The following is a 19445-nucleotide window of genomic DNA, read 5'->3' as shown; positions in this document are numbered from 1 at the left end:
AACGAATCACTTCCTTTCCATATTTTTAGCAACATAATAATTAATCTTTTACATACCACAAAATGTTTCCGTCGCTTCTACTGCACTTGATCCTGGGTTACACTTTAGGAGCAGAATGTTCCGAAAATATTTAGTTTTGTTCACTTGACATTCCAGCTTATACCACCTGCAAAAATGTACTCAACATTAGAATACACTGTGTTTTAGCAAAAACAAAATTACAAATTGAGAAATAACTGCGACATAATGGACAACGAACTCTTGTCAGCGCAATGTTGCCAACACATGACAAAAAGATACAAACTCATGCACCGACACAATAATATTTTTAAACTTTTCAACTTATATCGTTTTAACGTAAAACAACAACAACCACCAAAAGAAGAAGAAAAAAAAAAAAAAAAAATTCAGGAACTAGATGCTGTTTAAATAATTATCATGTATCGCAATACATTATATGAACCGTAAGAAACCCTTTTATTGATTATAATAATGAGGCAAATATTCATAATTTAAGTGTAGTATGTATTATAAATTATACTAATTACATATCTTAAAAAATTAACATTTACAAAGGATCAAAAAGTGCTTTTATTGCTTTTATAACACATAGTTTGTAAAACAACTATTGTTATAATTTAAAAGTTAATTAAAGATCTTAGGCCAATTATAGTAACATATCTGAGAAAGGGCTATTTGCCAGCTGAATGGAAAATGAATTAAAGATTTTTAAATATTCCGTGAAATAGCTATACGTTTGAATCCATGTAATTTATAAATGCCTTGGTAACATTGCGTAACTGCCAGCAAATTGGAGAAATTAAATTAATGTTAGATGCTTCTAACACTAAAATGAATTACAAAAACAAATACAGGCTTTTAAAATGGGAATATTTTTATTATTGACGCATATATTTAAAAGCCATTCTAAACGTAGTTTTCACATCTCTATGCAAGAATTTATAAGTTATTATTGCTGTTTAATTGAACTAAATTTAATATGTGTATTTTATTTTAATGCAAGTTTTAGAAAACATTAATTTTAAAGTAAAAGCGTCTTGCTATGTAACAAATGACAGCTGTCTTTTGTTTTAATTTTATTTAAGACAGGAAAATTATCCCGATGGGCGATCGTTTGTTAGAAATGTGTGAAAACCACTTTCAGACGCTAGAATAAAACACAGAGGCAATTTAAGAGTTTTGATTATTTCCTTAACATACGTGCAATAAGTCTATCAAAAGTAACTTGAATTTTTTTGGAAATTTAACTAAGCTGAATTATTGTTCAGATACAAAGAAATGGAGTATTATCTAAAAGCTCTTTTCTGTTCAGTTTTATTTAGTTTGGGTTTACAAAAGACTGCATTGTTTGAAAACTCTGTTGAAAGATTTCCTGCTGTTTAGCAAGAAAAATCCCATTTGTTAATCAAAAGAGATCTTTTTATTTCGTTTTAGGTGCCTTAATAGTTTTGTAATGATATATTGAATAGAAACTTTTGAACTGATTATCAAACTTTCATTAAAAAGAGAGTTAGATTGCGAATATAGTGCTTTTTTATTCTTTTGTATTTAATCTTCGCTTCTAAAAAATTCATACCATATCGTTACAAAATTTCTATTCCGTCATACATTTTGCCTTTGATTAAGACCTTTTTGCTTTACATTTATGAAACTTATGTTTGTTTTGCAATTCTAAATTGCAATAGATTTTAAAATTTGATTTCTTATTACATTTCATTTTAGATAACTTTCTTTTTACATCTGATTCTTAAATTAATTTACTTTCACTAACTGGCGAAATGCACATTATAATATTAATAAATAAATAAATAAACGAAAGGTTTCAGATTTTAAACGGTCACCCAAAAGGTTTTGTTAAGGTTTTTTACGCTTTCGCTGAGCTCGCAGTCTACCTATCTGCTGTTACACTCCCTCCCACTATTCCCCCCTTTTTTTTTTTTTGGTCTTTTTAACTTTTTCATTAAGCATAATTTTCTTCGTCCATACGCCATATATACAGTTCAACAGAAAAATTACAAAAGTTTTAAAAGCATAGCAGTTTACAGTAGAATTCCAGATGCAGTCTTAAGTGTTTGGCATACAATTCTCTATTATTACTATTTATTTTTTTTTATTTTTATTTATTTATTTATTTATTTTTAAAGTCTTTTTTCAGTTCATCATATTGTTCAGTTTTCATACTAAGATGGCTTTACAATATATTTTTTTTTATAAAATTCGATTCAACAGCAAAATTGCAAAATATTTTAAAACAGCGTATCTTTAAACTTTCGATAGATAGTCTTACGCATTGCAGATAAAAATGTTTTATTTCGTACAGTGTTGCCACTGCTCGCTTCGAAATCCTTCAGTTTGTTAATCAAAAATTCGTTAAAGTTTTATGAAGTATGAAGCAGATAATAAAACATATTCAAAATTCGAGGTTCCAGATGCCCATGTTCGGGTGGAGGACTATGTTATTCAAAACTTAATGGCTCTAGGTAACGCTGTTTTATCACAATGCGAGAAACATACATACATTTATGCAGATTCTTCATTATTTAATGTCTTTAAATATAATACAGGGCGATAATATTGGGTGGCAATAGTTCGAAAAGTGATACTAATGACTGTACAACATTACGAGGAGTTATGCAGCCAGCAAATTCAGTCGCGGAGTCAGTAAGGAACTACCGTTGTAAATGATTTTATCAACTCAGCTGCTTATCGAATCCCTGACATTTTATTACAAATGTTTTAAGCCGCCCTAATCGATAAGCTGTTACAATGATAGAATAAAAAAAAAAGAGAGAGAGAATCCTTATAAATATTTTTTAATTTACTATATCAGCACTTTTTCTGAAACCACCTTGCGTGCTCTTATGGCAAAAGCCCAGTTAGCCAGGTTAAACTTTAACAGCATATTTTAACAGTATCTCACCTCGATACCACCATCTTATCCCAGACAGCATATAAGGGGTAATCTCGTGGTTAAATCTAGCTCGCAAACTAGAAGATCCGTGTTTCGAATCTAGTTGAGGATATAGGTACAGGTAGAATTAACGGACGAGATAACAGAATTTCAGCATTATCGTATAAGTATAGTCCCTGTGTAGCTCTACTCCAATTTTGAATGAAAGCAGATCGGGGGATGGATTCAAGGATTTCTTCCTCTTTTACCATATCACACGACAGGACATGTCGCTCCCCAGTATTTTAAGTGTTCTGAAGCCGCACAGACAGTTTACGCTTACAAACATCCATGTCACCCTCGAGATTCGAACCCGAGCCCAATGGTACGGCAACTAGCATCGTTAACCATTGTACCAGTCGGGCTGGCTAAGTTAAGGTATTAATAATTTTTCATTTCCTGTCTTCCAAAAACTTAATTTTCTTACATACCAACATCCAAATCGTGTGGGTAAAAGCACTTAATGGACTCGTAGCAATGAAACGGCTGATCATCTAGTCAAAGAGGAGGTGTGCGAAACTAACGCAAGACAATGTCACATATCAGCGCACTCGTCCCGCCATAAGCGAATCCTGCACCATGCGGCATTTATCCTCTGGCAGCAAGAAGGATGTAACCATGACACAAGACGTCCTTCGTGTAATCTCCAATGCTGACTGATGTCTGTGTTTGTGGTCAAGAGGGCGACTCTGAACATCACATGTACAGTTGTCCTTTTACTCTCTTTTTGCAACTAAGACCCCTCCAAACAACCAAAACAACATAGCAGCATACAAACGTATCTTGGTTACAAATCGGGCAGCAGTAATGAAAATCTGCAAAGTCCTGGATCCAGTAACTGCTCAAGGGACAGGGCATCTGTCAGGCTCACTGAGCAAGGCATTCCTATGAGCAAAACTTGCATGTCTCACCTAGTATGATCAAATCTGTATGTGGGCGAGTATGTAGATTCAGTGCCACAGTGCCAGCACAAGTGATGAAATCCGAGTAACTGTGCAATGCACAAACTGTATTGAACCATGAATTTTTTTTTTTTTTTGTATATAATTGATAAGTATTTGTTTGTCTAGCTTTGGTGCAATGTTTTCTATTCATTTTTATGATTTATGCTTCATGTTTTATATGTATTTAAATCTATATTTATATTTATGTTTTATATTAATGTTGCATGTTCTATGCAACATGTATTGCAACATGTTTCTTACAGCCTCTGTTTCCATTGTATCGCCATCTTGTCCTTGTATGGCTATGAAATTGACTTATATTCAACTATGCATAGTGGAGGAGAAGGGGCATACACCTGCTTACACCTACTCGACGCAAAATGCCTCCGTCCTCCGAAACCTATTTCATATTCACTTTAAAATCGCTGCTCAGTTCCCAAGACGTCCAAACAAATGCCACATCAACACATATTAAAGATTATTTCTCCGTTATGTGATATTGTTCTGCGCATGAGATCACTTTCATCACATCATGTTTGTAAAGAATTAATTACCGCAATCCCTCTTTGCTTGCTCTTGAGACGTAGGTGTCTTATGTCCTCTTAGCAACTGGCAGATTTATGCTTTGAATTCTGTTGGGAACATAAGTGATTATTCAACTTTTTCACTTCGAAACACCTGATTCACTCCACAGTGTGATGTATATATATAAACCTAAAGTTTCCGGTTCTTCACAGTTTGTTTTTAATTATTCTTAACTGTGCAAAGTTGGGATCGGTTTTGTATGAATTAAATTATTACTATTTAATTCGAAAATTTATATTGTCAACAAAACCTTAATTTTGTTTTCATGCAATCATTAACCGAAATTTTTTTAAAAGGAATTTTTTTTAATAGTTTAATATTTTTCAGAAGTTTAGTGAATTAGATGGTAGTTAGGTTCCAATCACATTATGTTTCGGTTACGCAGGACTTAACGTCGAAAGGGACAATTCTCAGAACCCGCCCATTTCCAGGAAACCCTCGCAAGCTAGTTTACCATTTCATTTACTACAAAGACTTGAACGCCAAACAGTAATCGATTATCGCTCAGATTAAATCCCGCGTAGTCGCTACATCGCTTCCGTAGCTAGGTGGGACTTCACTTCAGGCGAAGCTCTTTTTTTTTTTTAGGAATCCTCCCGTTTAAACCAGTGCTAAAAGAATCTCGTTTCTCAGAAAAGTTTCGTCTAGCAGGGACTGTCGCCAGATGTGATAACCTCTTTACGTATTAAAGCAACCACCTTTTACAGATGAAAAGGTAACAGTTACTCATCGTGTGTGAGTTGGCGGTTTCCGCGCCTTTTGTTTAAAAATTTCGGTACTTATAGTAAATCGGTAAACATTATCACCATACGAAAAACAACATACACAAATTTGAACTATTAAATAAGGATTACGTGAATGCATTTGAAAAATCAAAGCTTGCATTCTTCTTCAAATCTTTCTGCAATTTTTTTTTTTTTTTTTTTTTTTTTTTTTTCTATTCTTTTGCAGTTTTTTCCGTTGCTGGCAAATTACTCAAGCTTATATTTTAAAACTAAGTTTTAAGGCAAGAAATATCACGAATTGTTTTTAAAAACTGTTGGAACTTGGAATGCAACAAAAAAAGAACGCATACGGAAATGGCGGCATTGTTTGACTGAAGGAATTGTTATCGTTGCCGAAAGACTATTTATGCACATTGTTGCCAGAGTTTGGCAAAAATATGGAAAACTTGGCGACTTCTACTAAGGTGGTTACGTTAATACATAAATGCCAATTACATGATGCACACCACAGTTTTTTTTTTTTTTTTTTTTTTTTTTTTTTTAATAAAACCCACTTGATAATTCTCAAATAAATTACTTCAAGAAGCGAATAATATAATACCTCGAATTTAAGCCGCCATTTTTATTTAGATTTCGAAGGTGTAAATTTAAAGCACGGCTTAAATTCAAAGTAAATATTTCATTTGTAGATCTCCCACTATCCAACGATGGAATCTAAGAAATTACCAAAAAGGCCTTTTGTTGCATTATTTGTTATTTAAATTTCATTAAGTATTTGGTGAGGATGTAGTGCTCTGATGCATCAGTGAAGAGAATTCAAGTTCTGAAAGTGTAGAAGTCAAAATGATCACATATCTGAAGAAAGATTCTCAATAAATAAGATAGCTTACTATATTTAATTTTAGCAGCTATTCAAGTAAATAAAAAAACTTCTCCTTTTGCAATACCTATTATAATATCATTTTCAATTTTTATTAGCCGACAGCGGCAATTTGCCCAGAAAAGCTATTAATTTCGTTTTAGCATTTTGCGTCGAATTACTATAAAAAGGCGTTTCTCTTTTTAAATTGTTGCCACCAAATATTAGAGCCCAAATTTGGAAATTTGTGTTATTATCTAATAAAATATAAATCTTTCAGGTTTTCAGGTTTTTTTAAAAAGATTTTCTATCTTTAAAATCCCAGTGGGCTAAAATTCGAAGGCAGCTACATTTTTATTATCTTGAAATTTTCTAATTTTAAAATCTTACTGCGTCTCAAATTGTAGTTACGTGATAAATTAGAAAATCTGTAACTTACTCAACCAAATGGAGTGCATCAGTTTCATAAATAAACTCTTGTTACATTTTTGACAACTTTGTTGCCATAAGTTTCTTACTAATTTATTTACTTTGTTTCTTGCATGTCAATCTAGCAATTACGATGAGTTTCTCTTTCGAATAAACATAAACTTTTATAGTGAATTTGATCTTAATTTTAATAGATTTCGTTAACAATTTAAACAAAATCTTTCACTTATGGCCAGCATAACAATTTCCTTGAAGTATTTTAAAATTTTCTCATAAATTCTTTACCATCAGATATTTGATTTTATAAACGGAAAGAATGACTGTTTTACGCAAAGCAAGACATTAAAAGTAAATATTCTAAAGCATTCAAAGTAATTGGCTTGTATAGAACACATCGTCTTACGAGCCCATCTATGAAAAATATGATATCGTATTTCATACTTATTGTTAGCATCATTATGCTATCATTAATGGTGCAGCAATACGCATTCCCTGAAAAATCATTTTAAAAAGACCAAAAAATAAAGAAGTAATTCAGATATCGAAATCAACTTTAGTATTTATGTCTCAATAATCTAAAAATACCTTTACGGCCTTGACATTACAGACGCATATAGAAGAAAGAATAAAAAGAATGAACAATCAAATATTCAGTCTAGTCTGAAATTTTCAAACAAGAAAACCTGCAACAGGCATTGATATATAAGTGAATAGTGCGTGGGAGTTCTTAAATGTCTAAATTTCAAAACAGAATTTCAAATAAGCTGTAAAATAAAAAGAACTTTACAGATCCGGAATATGAAATCAAAGACTGCAGCTGTATTAGTTCGGTTTAGCTCTTGGCCTTTCTGAATTTCCTTTAATAAGTTATTGTTGCGTGCGTACCAAATTCTTATTATTAAGACATTGATGATAATACATTAATAAAATTTATTTTTATCAAAAGCAATATTTCAGAACTCTGTAATTTTCCACGGAAATATTCGTACTAGTGTTCTAGGTATCACACAGTATAATCCGTAAATACACTTCAAACTGTTAAGAACGTTAAACACAACGCAATGCAAAGCGCATCTAAAGAGAAAGTTAACTCGGATTTACCTCAGTTCACGCGGAACTTTAGCTCGCAAGAACAATAACTAAGAAACTAACTGAGATGCTTCTCTCCGTCCTTATAGTTTTCAACCGGCCGCCGAGTTATTTCTAGTACTTTTTGCTTCTCGAAATTACCGGAAAGAGTGTGGAATTATGGTTACAGCTCACGTAGTGGTCACTTACATTTATTCAATTTCAATACATATTACGGTAATACAGGGACTGGAGAAAATGTCGCCAAATTTGGCGACTTTTGGCGATTTATTGCCGAACTACCGAGATAACCATTTACTTGATGTTAAATTCTCCTGCCCTGTGTTCTTACTTTTCCGGCATAGCTTTGTCTTAAAATTTGTCGCGCGCTACCTTACACAGAAAGATACAACAATTTTACTTATAATTCTACTGAAATTACCTATCTAAGTACAATATTCGTAACACTATTTTTTAACTATGGAGAATTTAATGAATGTTAATTTATTTTTTATGCTAAAAAAGGGTCTCTAGACTAGTTCTTTTCAATTTTTGCTATTTTTAAGCTACCAACTAGCAGTCTATTTAAATCTTCAAATTTTCTTGAAAACTGTCAGTTTCTTGGGCATAAGATTATGAATTTATTTAAAATATCAAGATAAAGTAGTTCGGATATCGCTTAAAATTACGTCTAGAAAATCTTTTACTAAACAGGAGTACATTTTGTAACACTAGTCCTAAAATGATTATATATTCATGCAGTGGAATCAGAAAATTCGTGAGTAAGGAAGAATAAAAAATACGTAATGAAAAGTAAAGATACGTACTAAAGTAAATTAAAAAAAAAAACTTGCACTAAAATCTGAAAGCTCTTTCCATAAGCCTAAAATTAAACAGTCCGACTGTTTTGTGGTGAATTTGTTTTCCGTCACGCTCAGCATTCCAGTCTCCTTTTATAACGCGCATAGAGCAGACAATATTACCAGAACGTTTTTTCCTTTCATTTTCAGTTAATTCTGTTAACTGTATAGGTATCGTGTACACAGCATATTTAAACACATTTTATTTTCTGTTAATTGTGTTAATTGCATAGGCATCGAATGCATAGAATACTTAAACATATTATATATGTGACGAAAATTAGAGATACTTTGAAGGTGTTCGGTCAGATGCCAACTTTCACCAAATTCTTCAACAAGTTGGAAAGATTACGATATATTTATCTTTATCTAACTATCAGAAAACTACAAAAGATCATATACATAAAATTTCCAGTTAATAAAATAAGCAATTAAGTACAAGAAACAAGTGTACAAACAAAAATGTAAAACCTATCTCCTGAAAATCACAGTTATATATAACTAAAAAATAGTTATATAATAATGTTTAGCAAAAGAATACAAAACATACAATCAGTTACCGATTAGCTGGGTTAATAAAGGGGCCGATGTCAACGATCAGCATGAAACCCTGGTTGATTCCCATATATTTCCCAAATAATTATGACAGAATCTAGCTATCAATACTAATAGCTCACTAACTTTGTTTTTCCTTTTTGTCTTTCCGATCACATTAAAATATATCATATTATATCACCAGCATGCTATACTTGGAAATAGAAAAGTTTTATTTGATGCTAGTGGTTTGTGATAATAATTTTTCTTCTGTTCTACAATAAATAAATCTAACGTACTCTTTAAACAACACACGGTCAATCCGCACCACGTATAATCGAGAGCTGAGCGTGTAGAAAAATTTATCGACATAAAAACAAATAAAAAGAAAATCTGAATGGTTTCACATTTTAAATTACGTTTTATTTTAACATTTCGTGTGTTGCCTTTGCCCATATTCACAGTAGGATTACGTCATTCAAAATTCGATGGCTCTAGGCACCGTTGTTTTATTACAGTGCGAGAAACACACATACAATTATGCAGATTTTTCATTATTTAATTTCTTCAGATATAATATAGGGCGGTAATACTTGGTGGCAACAATCTGAAAAGTGAAACGGACATTCAGAGTGATTCGACACAAAATCGCAAAACGAAAACAATAGACCCTCAAGGACAAAGCCCCTTTGGACAAATAAGGACTGTTACGAATTTTGGGCACAGATAGATGATTTTAGTGCAATTACATGCGAAATTGTTGTATTTTTCTGTGTAATGTAACGCGAAACCAATTTTAAAAGAAAGCTATGCCATAGAACTGAGAATACAGGGCCAAGTAGCATTTAACATTGAGTAAATGGGTATCTCGGTAATTTGGAAAGATATTACCAAGCTAGCAACGGTTTGGCGACTTATTTTGTCACCAAATGTGGCGACAAATTGCCAAAAGTAGCCAAATTTGGTGATTATTTGGCGAAATTTTGGACCGGTAGCTGTATCACCCTGTCCTGGCCAGTCACCATGTATCCTCTGTCCTGTCACCATGTATTGAAATTGAATAAATGTAACTGACCGCTGTACTAGCTGTAACCGAAATTCCACACTCAATTATTGCTTTCCAGTAATTTCGAGAAACAGAAAATACTAGAAATATCTCGGAGGCCGGTTGAAGACTGTAAAAGCCCGGAGAGAAAGTGTCTTGAATTTAGTTGCTTAGTTATTGCTGTTGCGAGCAGTAGTTCCGCGTGAATTGAGGTAAATCCGAGTTAGCTTTTCCTTTAGATGCGCTTTACATTGCGTTGTGTTTAACTTTCTTAGTAGTTTGAAGTGTATTTATGGATTATAATGTGGGATACTGTGAACACTTGTACAAATATTTCTATGGAAAATTCTAGAATTCTGAAATATTTTTGATAAAAATAAATTTTATTAACGTATTATCGCGCTTGTGCATTCAGTCTATTACAAATTCGTGCGCACTCAACAGTACATACTTAACGCTAATTTAAAGTATTAGAGCTCCAACAATCAATAAAATCGTGAACTGTAGCACACGAGATCAATGAAGATTTAAAGTTTCATCTTTTGAAACTTGATAAACAAAATTGTAGCTCCGCCCCCTTTGTGCTGAGGTAAGCATCATCATCGATCAAGGATATGTTACTACATTCCATAGCAGCAAATTTAATTCACTCGGAATGCGTTCAGGAATGACTTCCTCTCTTGATTATGTTCAAATAATAAGGTGTTTAAGCCATCTAAAGTCTTTTCTCGTGAAGAGAATAAAAGGTACATCTTTTGCGTCTTTTTACCAAACGCACTCCGCTTTTTCTCCTTCGCTCTTCAATTTTATTTGCAAATAAGCAATTTTCGTCCAAGGAAACGTCATGACGACTGATATTTACTTTCGCTCTGACGTCAAAGAATGATAATTAAATTTGCAATGATATCGACATGCAAAGTTGGAAGAATTCATAGTATGTTTGCAAAGCTTTAAATCTTGATTTCCCAAATTAATACAGCAAAGTTGTCTAACAATAAGTAACAGCAATGACTACTCACACAGCTTAGCTGCTTTCAAAATCGTCTTTTAGCGAAAAGAAGTTTAAACGGGATATTTTGTTTCATTTTGGATAGCAGTTTATAGTTAGAGATTCAAAAACTGAACAATGGAGAAACAATAAAATTTTCTTCATGAAAATATCTGAAGTAGCTTATTGCAAAAAAAAAAAAAAAAAAAAAAAAAAATTGTAAATGATAGCGAAATGATGATGAAGAACAGTAGAATTAGGTCCTGTAGATCGTTTTCTGTTCCTTGATGTAAAATCTCATCTTAAAAGGAATTGCTAGAAATCTGCATTTTCTATGGAGCTGAAAATGACGTTGTGAAGTTTTATGATTTAAACATAAGCGTAAGATGGATCAAGGCGACATTCTCTGCTTTATGGTGAAAGTTTTTTTTTTAATTTAAAAAGTATGTGTCTTAGGTTACTCATTTCGATAAACAAAGAATGAAATAAAATAACATAATATGACACACTTTAAAAACATTTTTGTTGATAATACTTACTTCATCCTACCAAGAGGATAGATGATATTATCACGCATTCTCGCGCATCTACCGTTAGGGAATACATATATAATGTGGTGAGTTATTGTTGCGTGCGTACGGGTTCGTTATGAACTGAATGCACAAGTCTGATGAAAAATGAACAAAATTTATTATTATCACAACAAACAAAACAAAATGCTTAAATTTCCTCAGATATTCGTACAGTATTACAATATCTCACAGTAGTTATCTTTTAACTACTCAAACGTTCAGACAGAACTTAATTCAAAACAGCTAGAGAAAGCTATTCCGCGAATTCGCTACAGTCAACAAGAGCAGTTTTCTAAACAAACTCTTAAAACAACCAATTAACCGAATTGAGAGGTTTTCCTCCCTTTTTATAAGCTTTTTAAATCAGGCGCGAGATTGTTCTAGCAATTTCTCGAAATCAAAAAGAGATATTTATTTATTAAATATTATATGCACATGCTCTTGTATTTTTAATTTTCCGGCTTAGCTTTCTTTTAATAGTCGTCACGCGCTGCACTGCACGGGGAATAAAACCATTTTATTTATACTTCTACTAACATTAACTATTTAAATACTTTACAGCAGAACATACACTTTACAATAATAAACATTACACTTCACAAAGGCAAAATTTTACAAAACAAACCTTTTGCAAACTTTACAGAATTTTACGAACGTACTTTATGGGGCATCCAGTTATAGCTGTTATACAGAAAGCTAAATTTCTAGAAACAAATTTAGCGAGTATTAAATTCTGGCTCTAAGTCCTCTTCCTACTTGAAAATAAAATAAAATAAAAAATTATTATAATAACGAGGCATAGGTCGGCACAGGGTTTTGCAAACGTGTTCATAATCTTGGTCATCCTCGATGCAAGATGAAGCTTTTTATCATAGATTTGTAGTAGGTTTGTGTATTGATGTTACTAGGGATTACCATTCTCTGACAAGTAGCAGACAGGCACAGAAGTCGGTGTTACTGATGCCTTATCTATCACAATTCTGGGAAACTAACCGTGTCCTTTAATAAATATTGTTAATTGTGGGAAAGTGATGTTGTGTTGTCGTCTACTAGTATGATGTGGTAGTGAGTGCGGTAGCCTTATTCACATTCATCCCACTCTGTTTGTCATTTGATTTGTGCCTTGCGTTTCAGCTATTTCTTCAAATATGACGTGGCCAAAAGTGCTGATTTTGGATAACGAATCCTTCCTGATGTTGCCATTTTTAGCTAATCTGCCAGCAGTTTCGTTGACACTCACCCCAGCATGCGCTTTCATTCAGGATAGCGTAATGTTACGATGCTGATGCTTCCTTAAATCTTTGGATTTCTGTAGCTATTGGGATGTGTGGCGATGACTGAGTATGTGCAGAAATACGGACATGCCGTCTATGCGGATGATGACGCTCTGTAGGATTTTGGGTAGCTTTGTAAATAGCGATGGTGTAACGGTAGGAAACTCGCCGCGTATTTCGAGAGGTCCAGATTCGAGTTCCGGCGAGGACATTGCACATTTTTCACATTTCCTGCTTAAAATAACCTATTGTCTCTACAGTTTAACTACGTAGCGAATATCAAAATTATAATTATTGAAATCATAATTAAATATAATGTAACCGTACGTAACAAATTCAACCAACTGTCATGTTATGTTAAGCAAAGAACTAATATATTTATGTAAATTTTATTTACACTTTAATAAAGCAAACCGAACAAACAGAAGGAATCTCAGGTGCCGCTGGTGCTGGTGAGGCATTAGGTGCGCGATGAGTTGAATAACTCTGTAGGGTTCGGTGAAGTATGGGAACGCTCAGGGTTCTGTTGGGCTCTAGTGTATCTGGATAACTAGTAGACGGTGACAACACTTCGATCACCTGTTGGTAAATACAGGGTGCCCCATTCCTATATATGTATTATTTGCACGGATGCCCAGCCGGTATTGTGATTAGTGACGCTGACTGCCGTACTGATGGGCACGGGTTCGAATCCCGAAGAAGCCATGGATGCTTATAAGAGTATAGTGTCTGTACGGCAAGGGACACTCAAAACACACGGCGATCCGAAAGTCTTTTCGACAGACTGATGATAGGGAAAGAGGAACGGAAGACATGCGGACCGCCCCCGAGCTGTTCTTGCTCAAAAATGGGGAGGAAATGCGTAGTTGGTATGGCGGGACTATACCTGTACGACCAAAGGTGAAATTTTAGTGTCGCGTCCACGTCTATCTGCACTTACATTGTATTCCTGGATGCACCGTTACTCCGGAACACTGCTGTACGTGATGAGAATAGCACATTTAATTTAACGATGGGTGACATGAAATGTCGGCATATATATGGGCATTTCCGTGGTTTTCCCATGTGTAAAATGTATGCGAGCCGGTTCCCTTAGAAAGTCCTCCACGAAGGCATCCTCTCCTCAGGCAGATAGCTCCTACGTACTTTGCAATCACTAAATAAGCCAAACCAAACCAAACTTTCTGCAGATAATTTTTCGGCGCGTGTTATGTTATGGTATAGGAAGAATCCATATTTAATGCTTTTTCGTCTACAATTTTTTTTGGTTACTTTTTATGCCTAATTACGGGCTTTAGAATTTGCTTAAAAAATAACTTGTTTTTTGTAGCTGTCACTGAATTATTTATATACTACTACTGTTTGAAACACCCTCGAAGGTTTACTAATTCTGAAATTATAATCAGTTGCATGAAAAGAAAAATAGCAGAGGGAACTGTGACAACTGCTTGCACTTTCTCGACGTAAAAACAAATGTGTGCAAAATTATCGCTTCACTCTTATCACACAAGAATTGCAATATCAGATTCAAAAATGTTCACAGAACTGAGATTGCAACAATGCAAGACGCAGATGCTTATTATCTTGTTTGAAGGAGTGTCTGAGCTGTTTACTATCGAATGATAATATTAACATTGTAAATTCTTATCCTTGGCTGATTTTCATAAACATCTTGAAAATTAGAGCAAATTAAAGTGTGAATACCCACTGCAGGTTATCTTGCAGTATTCAAATCTCGTCTGAACAGCCCAAAGTTTCATAACATAAAAAAAAAAAAAAAAAAGCCTTGGAAGAAAACACGCACGAATCACTATTTCTACAGAAAGATGTATGTGTCAACGTTCCCTATTGGCTGCCACTTAATTTTTTTTTCCCTTCTCTTATAGCATTTTTCTTTTCAAAGCAAATGCTAAACAAGAAATTTTTAACGTGTGTTATTCTGTTTCCTTCTTTTTTCATTGGCATAACTCTCCTAAGCGATATATTTGCTTTATTTAGAGATCTTTTATCATAGTCAAAACGAGCTGACAACGAAAGTGTGTATCAGGTATTTAGAAATATTCGACTGACGTTTAAATATTTCTAGAAAAATTGTTTGGCGCGTGTCTTGCTATAACAGGAAAAGATCTTAAATATTTTTAATGTAGAACGTTTTAATGTTTAACGTTCCTCCGTAACGGTCTGATGGGAAACCAAAAATTAACGAGCTATTTTAGGTGTGCCCGAATGCTTATATCTTCGAAACTTCAAATGTTACTATCAATCTAAATACATCGTTAGATGAACGAAACAGCATATTAGAAAACACACACATACCCCTCCCCCCCAAAAAAAAGAAAGAAAATCAAAATTGGACAATGTGTATACACATAGAAACGCGTTAAAAATAACCAAATTTTGGCGAAGTCAAAGCTCCGTGCGCATGCGCGACCGCATGTGAGTGGCAAGGTCGTCTGGTAGACAGTCCGTGTGTTCGGGTAGTGTCTGTTGTATTTTATACGAAATGAAAGCCATTTTATTTTATAAAACATCATTTTAATGTCAATATAGTGCCCAGTAACTATCCAACTACACTTGGCAATTCGCTTATATATTTAACATTTTCTAGGAATATAACTGTAGACATCTTAAATTATGCATCTTATTTCTCATATCATCAGCCAGTTTTACATGGGGTCATTTTGAAGGACTAAACGTAATAAATGAACGAGAGAGAATACAGTCCGAGGGATTCCCAGCCTTCTTCCCTAATACCAATTCCTCGAGATGGTTTCGGCTCATCATGTATTTTGAATACCCCTTTGGCGCACAGACACTTTACGCTTACAAACGTCCATGCCATCTCCGGAATTTCCTCTTCGGAATCACAAGCCCATCAGTACAAAAATCAGCCACCATACCGACTTGGGAACAGTTTTCTATAGCATTATTTATGCGCCAGGATTGATTATTGGTCACCTTTAAGTTAACTGCGTTTTTCTTATCACTTAACAGTCCATCAGCGACCGAACGAAACAATCGCTGAACACTGGTAGTTCGACCCGGTTCAAATCTTGGCGAACTGTTTGGCTGTAGGAGAGTTTTTGAGGTTTTCCTGTATGTGTAATGTAAATGCCACACATTTTCCCTAAAAATGTCCTCCAAAGCATCTCTTTCCTTAGATTGTTATTGCGTGCTTTGCTTAATCCGAATAATCCTCTCATTTATAACAGCATTCTTGTTTTCAAAGTAAGTATAGTTAAAAAAAAAAAAAAAAAAAAAAAAAAAAAGGTAAAGGGTGTCATTCTATTTAATTCCTTATTTGTTGAAATGATTTTAATGTAAGATCTATTTTCCTATGTTTAGAAAACTTTTACTAAATTGAAATCAGATGATGACGAAAATAAGTTTCAGCTGTTTGCGAATCTTGTCCAGCACCGGAAAACATCCGTTTGCTGTTTCAATAAAGAAGGAACTAGAACGACACACTTTAAAAACTTTTATTGACTGCTTACACTGAAAACAAGAGTTCTGTTAAAAGAAAAATAAGTTTAGTTTGAGGATGGGCGACAGACAACGCATGTATTTCTGTAGAAAATTGGTTCAACAAGCGAAACTTTAGAGAAAGAGGATCTGCCGTTTTTATCTGTGCAGTTTCTGCTTGTTTTTCTATTTGTTTTCTGTTGATCGCGTTAAACAGTAATTATTTTTTATCTTCTGCTGTTTACTTTCTTTCTACTCTATGAAAACGCTCTTTGATTTCTTTCGGCCCTTACTAAAATATGTTCTAATTTTCAGTTTTTTTAATCACTTTTCCCCTCATTTTACACTTCTGATAAGCACTTATTCATTTATTATTTGTTTTTTAGGTTTGTCCATTTGTCCAGCGATAAACTTAAAAACAACATGCATCCCCCCCCCCAAAAAAAAAGGTAGTGGTGGTGAGGGAGGAGAAGAAAGATGGGAAACTTCCGCTCCGCTTTATTTCAAACTGAAATGCTACAACAAAGAAAAGAAAAGGGAAAAAAAAAAAAAAAAAAACTTTGAAGCATAGTTTTTCTGATTTTCAGAAAAATAATTTTATTTTTCATATTTATTCCGAAAAATGGGCTAATTCTCAGAATAAGAATTTGGTTGCTCATACTTATTTCAGTTAAAGGACAAATATGAGCGTGAACAAACGCCATTCTTCTCCAAGTTTAATAACGTAACGAACGGTTGTTGTTAATTGGGGAACCGAAAAGCGTGCACAAGCGGAGATCTAAACTCCGATCTTGATGACAAGAGTTGCGTCAAACAAGATGCAATTGCGACGTCCGAAAAGCTTTTGAATTCAAGGGCAAGGCAGCCGTTTCCTCGTTAGTCTCGAGGCAAACGTGCCGTTACTTGCAAGAAAGGCGGCTTAAACGTGTATTCCCGAAGAAGAGCTGCAAGGATTGCAACTCCTTGCGTAATAACTGGGTGTCGCTGCACTAGTCGACCAACACGAGCCGTTCTAATTTATGATAACAATTTTCGTATGTTACTTTCAAGTGAAAAAAGCTCTTCTTTCGCTTACCGAGAAATTGTTTTGTCGCGGTTTGGTATCTTTAAATGCTTTTATATTGCTAGGATTACTTTTTTTTTTTTTTGTTTTTGTTTGTTTCTTTTGTCTAAAATATCCATTTTTTTTTTTTTTTTTTTTTTGAGGGAGGGTGTTCTTTTTTCAAAGTTACAGCGACACCTCTTAAAAATTACGACAGATTACTGATAATGCTTATATCTAAGTTAATAATAAAGGCAATATAATTTTGTCTTCAAATTTTTAGCCTAAAGGAGCAATTTTCAAAGAAGGGCTATTAATTTCGTTTTCGGCATTTTGCGTCGTCCACTATAAAACTGCGTTTCACTTTTCAGAATGTTGCCACCAAATATTACTGCCCTGCATTATATTTAAAGAAATTAAATAATGAAGAGTCTGCATGAATGTACGCGTGTGTCTCGAACGGTGAAAAAACAACGGCACCTAGAGACATCAACTTTTGAATAACGCAGTCCTTCACTCGAATATGGATATTTGGAAGCCTAAAATTTGGAATTTGTTTTATTATCAATTTCATATTATGTAAAACTTTAACGAAGTTTTGATTAACAAACTCAAAGATTTCAAAGCGAGCAATGGCAACACTCACTGTACGGGGAAAGGAAACCTTTTTTTTTATCTCCAGCGAGCGAGATTGTGTAATAAACATTGCGTAACGCACAAAACGGTAAAAAGCAACCCTTTGGGCGTAACATACTCTGAAAGCCTACTGTTTTTTTTAAATTTTTTATTATTACTTATTATTATTATTCTTTATCGAAGTTGTTCGAAAAACGCGTAAACACCCTTTGTACTGATGTCTTTAATTTACAGTTTCACGACATTTTACATATCTGCTGAAAGAATTTGCCAACAATTAATTTACAATTAATGTATTATTTTTAGTTACATAGTGCAAAGATTTCTTTCTTCAACTTTTATACGGCTTCTGAAAATTATTTTCGATTTTTATCGAAAATATCTCGTTCATTTTTGTAGTACAGGAATCAAATCTTTAGTATTTTATTTTTTATAACGAGGACAAAATTTTCCTAATAAGCAAGAATTTGTAAAAGTTATATTTCTTATTTTGTATAAAATTATCTTCTTTTTACATCCTTGTACGAAGTAAAGGAAGTACTGTAATCGCAAAAAAATTCGGGTGTCATATTTCAACAAAAATGTCCATTTAAACTGCTCTCGAAACCATATTAAAGAATGTTTTTGAGTGACATCTGTACGTACGAACAGAATATAGGACTGTTCTTGCCAGAAAACATTGTAAAATGGATTTAAATTGGATTCAGAACACATTTTCGTACGTACAATTTCTTACGTACCTACATCTATACGTACGTTTCCTGGCGTCTGTGCGCATGTATGTATCTCGAGTAACTCAAGAACGACTAGTCATAGAACATTGAAATTTTGTATATGGGACAGCTATAACAGGTAGTTGTGCACCTCCCTTCTTCGTTGCAATCGGCTGCACCAATCATACATATAGGTAAAGGTCTAGATAATGCTAATTAAAGTACTGACTAAATTTTTTTCTTATAATTCATGGTCTTAATTGAATTTCTGTTCCTTTGAGATAATATACGAATAACCTTTTCTAATAAATTATATATATATATATATAAATTGAACAAATATTCCCTATTCGCATAAAGCAAATATAAAATTAAAATTTAAAATTTAATTAAGAAATTTTAATTTCAAAAATAAAAATAAAAATAATTATTATTGCTGCGAACTAATTTACAATATTATTTAAATTCTAAGAGCATATCTAAATTAATTGCACTTATCTAAAACCATGAAAAAATATATTATTCCAAAAAATTAAATTTGTTATTTCTATTGTAAATTAGTTCGCAGCAATAATAATTATTTTTATTTTTATTTCTTTGCAATTAAAATTTCTTAATTAAATTTTAAATTTTTTGCTTTGTACGAATAGAGAATTTTATATTTGCTTTATACTAGAGAATATTTGTTAAATTCAAATTTCATTCCTTGCAGCAATGGCGCAAGAGAATTATTTAAAT

General features: G+C 33.3%; 1 protein-coding gene across 1 annotated transcript in view; it reads right to left on the bottom strand.

The window, feature by feature from the left end:
• Nucleotides 1–19445, bottom strand: part of pont (RuvB-like helicase pontin) — a 223399-nt gene that overhangs the window by 60331 nt on the left and 143623 nt on the right. Inside the window, exon 4 of the mRNA XM_035358769.2 lies at nucleotides 57–166. The gene's annotated coding sequence lies outside the window, so the exon portion shown is untranslated. The remainder of the gene's footprint in view (nucleotides 1–56; nucleotides 167–19445) is intronic.

The sequence above is a fragment of the Stegodyphus dumicola genome, chromosome 1, assembly GCF_044657685.1.
Source record: "Stegodyphus dumicola isolate Sdum_Otavi_A_Nest chromosome 1, ASM4465768v1".
In the NCBI taxonomy this organism is placed as follows: Eukaryota; Metazoa; Arthropoda; class Arachnida; order Araneae; family Eresidae; genus Stegodyphus; species Stegodyphus dumicola.
Note: the sequence above shows the minus strand (reverse complement) of the source record. Positions and strands in the feature narration are given on the sequence as shown.